Consider the following 8,198-nt stretch of genomic DNA (forward strand, 5'->3'; position numbering starts at 1 on the left):
ACATTAAATTTATTTGGTGGCAGGAGGAAAGTGCTTCATGGGAGAGGCTGAGAGACGCTGTAGCAGCATGAAGTATGATTCGTTAAATTTAGTAATTTGAATGCTGCTATAGAGTAATGGCTTCATTATTTTGTATTTAATAGCTGTCAATGTATAAAGTGAGTGAATTTTGAAGGATAAAAAACGATATATGATAATTGAGGAAATAAAATAATCTTGAGAATGTTTATGAATGAGACCAATCTGCGTGCTGCCTGCTATCAAGACCAAGACCAGACGACCCGACACCAAGACCCAGACCAAGACCAGACGGCCCAACACCGAGACCCAGACCAAGACCAGACGGCCCGAGACCCAGACCCAGACCAAGACCAGACGGCCCGACACCGAGACCCAGACCAAGACCGGACGGCCAGAGAGCCAGACCCAGACCAAGACCAGACGGCCCAACACTGAGACCACGACCAGCACCTTAAAATGTGGCCTCAAGACCGAGACTCCAATCTCTGTTTCTTGGAGCTTGTTTAAATAAAACGCAAATAGCATCTGCTTGCTGCATAAAGAAGGGGTTACCATTTTTTTGATTTGAGATTGTAATGCTCCATTACCAGTGGGATTCTCGTTGTCTGGTAATATAAAGTTGTGCAACTGTACAGGGGACTTTACCCTTCTCTGAAATTATAAAATAATTAAGCAGCACTCAACTCAAGATTGGTGTATAACCAGTAAACATTTAAACTTGCGGGATTTCTTGTGAATAGTTTGAATTCCTTTAGTTAATGATTCTACCAGACTTCAAGGACAAACGGTATCAATAGAACACACAGCCTTATCTGTACTGCAGATAGAAATCAGTTGGGCTGCCTGTCAGCATTTCTGCAGCTCCATTACATCAGATGGGAATAGGGTTTTACTGTGTTATAACAAATGTTAAATTCTGCCATTACCCTCAATTTTACTCTGTAAAAAGTAAGCCTTTATTTCCTGAATGCAAAGTTCAGTAACAAAAGTCCATTGAGTATTCTGTTTATACAACATACAGTGTATGAAAAAAAAGTATGTTAAACAAAGTAAACTAAACTGAACAGCTGAATTTAAGGGATTACTTGGATCAAATTCTGCAGATACTTAGCAATGAAGCATAATTTAACAGTGTATTCGCTCACTCATTTTATTGTAAGAGTTAAATAAATACAGGATAGATTCCAAAATGAGAGTAAAAAAGGTATTCACTCTGTAACACGGAATACAAAAGTATTATAAATATATAAATTCCATCTGTGCTACCTAATGATGGTAGATGCCAAAACATTGTAGCTTTTCAATATTAATTTTCATTTGCTTATAAGGTCTCCTAAAAATATACTGTATATTTTCGTATTCTTACTGAATTGTAATAATTATGAATATGTCAACCTCAAATCGTTTTATAGAATTTATCCCGATTGGTGAAAAAACAGGCATCTAAATGTGTTTTGGTTTGGCATAATAGAGCATTTTTTAAACATATTTATACAAAAACATTTAATCACACAATTATATAAAATACTTAGATCCGTTTTCAGATTTCTAGAAAGTAAGCAATCAACATCATTTTAAAAACAAAATATTAATGCATTTCTAGAGGCATTTTACATACTTTGACTGTTGATTAATTTACTCCTTGAATTTCAATGGCACTTCAACTATTGCTTAAAATAAAAGGCATTGAAATATCTGTTTAGATATCACAAATGATCAGTCTGTGTAGAAGAACAACCTGAGTTGAGTTTTAAATATTTCACACAGATGGACATATATTCGTCCTATTGTATATTCAGTTATAGGTTCTTTATCTTAAATAATAAAAATGTGAATTCTTTAGCTGAATGTTCTAGTCAGTTTAGCCTGACATGTCTCAGTGGGATTTTCCAAGTTTATCTGGCCCATGAAGGCCCATTTCACAACGGTTTGGCTCTGTGAGTCTTTGTTAGGCTTTACTGTAAATTAAGCGTTTACAATATCCAAATGATACAGAGTACAGTGAAGGACAATGCACCCTGCACATGTATCCTGTAACCTGCACATGTATCCCGTATGTCAGGTGGGTGCAGACTTTTTAGATCAGTTGTTTAGTTCCAATGGAACTAGTTTGTCACTTGCTACTTGCAACAGTAAAAAGTTTGGTGATTGCCATTTTTTCCAAATTAGGATTTTATATATATATATACTGAAATACCTACAAATCTGATATCTGTGACATTTCCCCACATACGTTTAAGTGTATATTATTTAAAAACACATCTGTCATCAGAGCCCGCACCATCTGTTGCAAAGTTTCTGGGTTGTATCAGAAATATAAAAAAATATATAGACCTTGGCTCGTTGGCTCAGCACATCTTCATACTGTATGTGCAGCGGTCCTGATAAGCTGCATACCTGCCGTTTTTACGCATTAAAAAATCGGAAATATGCACTAAATTTAATGAGTAAAAATACGCATAGCAATATTGCTGCACAGCTTCTCTGCCTCCCCTCCCGCCTCCCCTAAAACTTCCATTAACAACTAGAGAATACAATGTCTTCAGTTACTTGGAAACTGTACACAAGAAAACCCAACCCAACATTATCCAATCTGGCTAGCCCTGTTGTCTTTGCAGCCAATCACAGTAAGAATAAGAAACATTTGAAGCTGCACAGCTTGAAGCATAAACACCCCAGTCCAGCTACAAATCCAACTGCAACCATCGTCGGAGGCAACCGCTAAAAAAAGGTGCCTATAATGTGTCACTGCTTTATAACTTATTAATGCATTTCCTTATTTTAATTATCTGTATGGCTTTATATTTAAGTTTTAACATGTTCACTGAGTTTAAGAATTTAATGTTAAAATATAAGTAACAAAACTAGTTTGCAGTCAGTGTGATACTGTACCTCGAAAAAAATGCGTCGATAAAGAACCTTGTAGAATACATGAGTGGTTGCAGTTAAAATGCTCTGCACATGGGGAAATTAGTGTTGGCAATTTAATATGGAGAAATGGGTTTGTTTTGTGTTTTTTGGAGTTGTGTGTGATTAAATTGTTGTTTTCAGACAGGCGCTCGATTGAGACATGCTGCCTGTTAGGCTTGGTTGAGGGGAAGGGCAGCAAGTGATTGGCTGTGTCGGTCCTCAGTCAGCAGGTGGGCGGGTCTTGACTGAGTGTCTGTCGGCATAAAAACATCTGGTGGGGATCACTCTGGGCAACTGCAACTCCATGCTACAGAGGGGAGGCTCTGCAGGAACTACAGCTACGCAACCCTGAAACTGTAACACCCAACCAAGGCCGTATGAAGCAGCAGGAGTCGTCGTATGAATACCGGCTCATAAGTAGGTTAGTTTAGGGGATAGTGATCCCAAGTAATGTAGCAAGGGTTACGCAGTGTAGCAGGTTCCTGGAGTGGGACGCCTCGTTTAATAAGGCTAGCGCTCGCCCTGTGTGGCACATTTTATTTGTAGTTTTTGTACTTTGTTTATTTTGCCTTTTGTACAGCCTGCTGTATCTGTCCTCTGTGCGTTTGTTTACTTTCTGTCATGCATATCAGTGGTTACCCACACACGTGACAGGACCACCCTGTCACACAGACCCAACATCTTATCTGGAACACTGTGTACGTGTGTTGATGTTTCTTCCAATTCTGGATCAGTCCTTGGGAAACAATCTTGACCACAAGGAACAAGGGAATGAAAGAGAAAGCCAGTCAATACCTGAAGTCAATTCAAATCACCTTAAAATTACCTATATCAAAAAATAAATAAAGCTTGTTATTTGAACAGCAGCACTTGGAATCTGACAGAATCATTGCAAACATCATAAAGATGTAAGGTGGCAGTAAAGCAAACTGTTAAACTGTTGATAGTTGTTAAAGATAGCAAATGTCCTTAACCACAACACAGAGAGTCAGATTTTAACTGAAACAAACTTGCGTTGATGTAGGGTTTATTTTTTCTTCATTTTTATCTCTCGTTTATTTGATCACCTAAAGTGCAAACATTTTGGAAGAGATAAGCAGGGACATGACCATTGTTTGGCTGTTGGATTAATCACTCCATGGGGATTTTTCAAACAAAGTGAAATCTAAATAGAACATTAATATAGTGGTTACAAAATCCACAAGAATTACTACAAAAAGGGAAGTTATTTATTACATGCATTGCAAGCAATGGCACAGTTAGTTCCCTTTCAATTCGAAGACAACCACCAACAACATTACGTACGGGATGTGCCTGCCTATTGGTAGGTACTTTCTGAGCTCTCTATACCAGAGCTGCCGATAGGCCCCTTCCTGGGATGACACCCTTCCTTGAGCTACTGTTGAGGCAACAAGCTTCTGCCATGGGAGCCCCGGCGAGCCAGAGCCACAGCCTTTGATGGTGGAGGAGGACATGCTATCTTTAGCAGCCTCCTGGGATGAGGACTCCTTCCCTAAAGAGATGGAGGAAGAGGAGCCGGCGCCATCAACTGTGGCGGAACCTAGCTCTGAGATTGCCTCGGAGGCTAGTTTGCCACCATTGATGGGGCGATGCAAACTTTTTGCAGATCCCCTGGGTGACACTGGCAGAGCCCCGCCGGTCCGTGTTTGAGACGCAGGCAGTGGCTGCTACAGCGCAGTCCTTTCCACTGTTCCCTTATTTTATGAAGGAGGTATGCTCCTCTTCGGATCGACCAGCGTCAACACCGAGTGTGTTGAAGCCGGAATTTACAGTACTGATCTCTGGTCTTCTCATATATATATACACACGATCAACAGAATTATACGTAGCCATCTAAATGAAAGGTTAAGTTAAATTCAAGCTGCTCTTCCTTGAACAATCAACTTTCAAAAACTGATGAATGATGTAAATGCAAACCAAAAGGAAGTATTTTACAGCCAATATATGTTTGATTTTAATTATTTATGTTTCAATAAACCAAAAAACTGCCATAATGTAGAATCTCAATATTATTTTTATAAAATCCCAAACCTATATAAATAAGAGGGCTTAGGCAGCAGATCCTTGTGAAATGTTAATTAGCTTATTTTTCAATGCAGACCTTGATAGCAAACCACACACAGAGTAACCAAGGAAACAATGTTATTGGAAAACACATTGCGTATCACAAGTGCTTATCTCAGCACGGTACATTCTAAGCAGGCTGTTTAAAGTCAGCCTAATTCAACCACCAAAAATATATCATACAGACCTTTGTTAAATAATAATAATAATAATAATAATAATAATAATAATAATAATAATAATAATAATAATAATACACAAACGCATCCTTCAGGTACAAAAGATAGTAACTATTAAGTAACTCAAATATACAGATGGAGCATGTTCACAGTGTGAGAAATAAGCCACATGCAACATATTTATTTTTACAATTCAAGCCCCTCACAAATGGGTAAACAAAACATTGTTTTAAACATAAACATCTTTCATACTGTACCTATTAGAAAGAACACGATACTGTATTTTTTAGATTGCCTTTTTAGTCTTACAGTTGTGACAAGAATGATGGGTTGTGGACAAGTGTAATGCACAAATGACTACAAAGAGAGCACCGCACTCATTTCAGTGTGACCCAAGACTGGACTCCATTTTACACCTTCCTTTGCAGCATGTCTGCCTAATGTAGCAGTTAGCAGTTAATCTCTGATCAGTGATCTGTTTCAGCAGCTCAAATGTCTCTTTTGGGAGTTTCCTCTGTAGCTTCTTGTTGCCAGCAGAACAAGGGAATGGTTAACGTGAAGAGCTGCTGTTAATGTGTAATCACTATCACAATATCAGTGACTCATGCATGTGGCAAACTTCGGTGGCAATAAAACAACAATGGAATAAAATAAAAGAACACAACACTCACCAGTGCTGGCAACGCAAGACATCATGGGGGAATGAATTTCAACACAGGGTTCAGCAATAGCAGCAACACTGTGCAATGGATTTGAACCATTTCAATCCCCTTATCAATGGTAGAATGCACAGTTGCAAACTAGTGGGAAAGCTAATTAATCATTTAAATTGGAAATACATTTCACTTGTTGGAACTTTTGTACACATCAAGCAGATTTCTGTGTGGATGCAGATGCTTAAGATTTTCTTGTTACAAGATATCAAGATCACACATTAGGGGGTCTATTTATCAAGATGCAAAGACACCACAGTCGTCACATCATTAAAAATAAACAGCTAACAGTGCATGGGAGGATCTTCAGTGAATTTCTCTAAATATGTTTACAGTAGATCCACCACCATTTAGATAGTAAGAAAGACTTCGAGGCAAAATGTTTTTTTTTTATTTATTTTCTGTCGTATTTCTAAATTAGAAAAGAAAGAAGTCAGTAGTACAAAAACATAAAAATCGATAACATAAATACTGTCTCTCATTAAGAATGTGTTATTAACTCCTCGTGATCTGCATTGAGAAACCTCAAAGTATGGTTTGAGGATTTAGAGTAATCATTTATGAAAGGAAATTCCAATAAAAAACTGTGGGAATAATGATTTCCACATGACCTACTGATTGGAAATACATGGTGCTGTACTGGTGAAGACGACTCAAAAGGGAGCACATATGTTACAATGGTTTTACTTCAGGATTGCCGTTGTAGTAGGACAATAAAGTAATTTCTTCAATCAGGGCGTTTACATGAGATCAAATTTTCAGAAAACGAATGTATTCGGAAAACTGAAATCAGAAAATTGGTTTTCTGTAAACAACACTTTTTTGTTTACATGACTTGGAATAGATCATCCAATTACATATCCGATAAATTCAACTGTGTACATGGATAGAATTTTTCGGTGGGTGGATATATATATATGAGAAGGTTCATAACCATGCAAATGCTACTAGGTGGGACTAGAAAGCAGAGCTTACAGCCACTGTCATAAACTATAAGGGGGGGCTGGCTTTTTCTTCACACATCAGTATTATCCCACGATCCGACTGGTTTAAGATTTTTCATGCACCACTTCCTATGTTAGCCATTGCTGAAGGGATCACTTCACATGTGTCACCATGTAACTACTGTAAGAATGGATATCACCTTATTTAGAGAGAAGCAAATGAAATGGTCTCAAAAGAAACATCAGCGTTTTTTTTACAGTCAGAGTAAAAGCAGGGCACTTTCAATTAGGTGTGAGTGAAGGTCAAAACCATAGGTGCCCTTTAGACGGCATAATTTAAGCAACAGTGAAACATTCTGCTAAAAAAAAAATGTTATTTAACTGCAAGTGCTAAAATTAGAATCCCTTTGATTCTTGTTGGCATAGTGCTGTAGCGCAATCAGTGTAATCTGTGGTTTAAATTAAGCTCCTTTTGAAAGCAGACACGCCACCCAAGTTTCAAAGTCACTTGAAAATGACTCAGTAAAAAAGTTTGTACATATTGCGGAATACTAGCTGGTATTTTAAAACATTGAACATTTCAGTCAGTATTGCAACTCATTTCACTGCTGTATCTGCAAACAACTGTTGGAATTGTATAGTGTCTTTTTATTACAGTTTTTATCATTTGCATCAAGTTTAATAAATATTTGAGGGTATATAGTCAGTCTTGTTGCTCAAAATACTTTTACGAAGGCAAAGCTGAAAGGAAATATGTCTTCATTTGGTTTATCTCCATTATGTAAGATCTGGACTTTACATATGTGTTGTTAGAGGCGAGTTTAATGAGAATATTACTTTGAAATCAATATGATGAATCCTTGGCGACAGCTCCGGAATCGTGTTAGCCGTCTAGTGTTACAAACAAGACGATTATTCACACAGACAAATAAACACAAAACACTCATGATACTGTTACACTTTCTTTTGTCACTGGTTCTCTCTCAGTCCTTCTCGGTTCTCTCCATGTAAACCAAGATGAAGGAGTAGATTGCGATTATCCGTCCCCTTTTATGCTATCACGCATGACCCCTTGGTAAACGAGAGCAGCTGTCTCTACAATCTGCAGCTTTTACGTCGTTTCCCTTCCGGGTCAATACGTTCATGCAACGGAGTCTCGCCTTCTTCCAGACTGACCGATTTCCCGACCCTGGGAAAGAACTGTCAGGCCAGCCCGTCCAAAGAACTCACTGCTTAGCACCGACACAGGACTGGAGAGGGAGATTTACAACCAAGATTCATTATACTTCTGTCACAAAGACATACAAACTTTAACGCATTATCTCTGTGCAGGTTTTATTCAGAAA

Source organism: Acipenser ruthenus, chromosome 3 (assembly GCF_902713425.1).
Source record: "Acipenser ruthenus chromosome 3, fAciRut3.2 maternal haplotype, whole genome shotgun sequence".
Lineage (NCBI taxonomy): Eukaryota > Metazoa > Chordata > Actinopteri > Acipenseriformes > Acipenseridae > Acipenser > Acipenser ruthenus.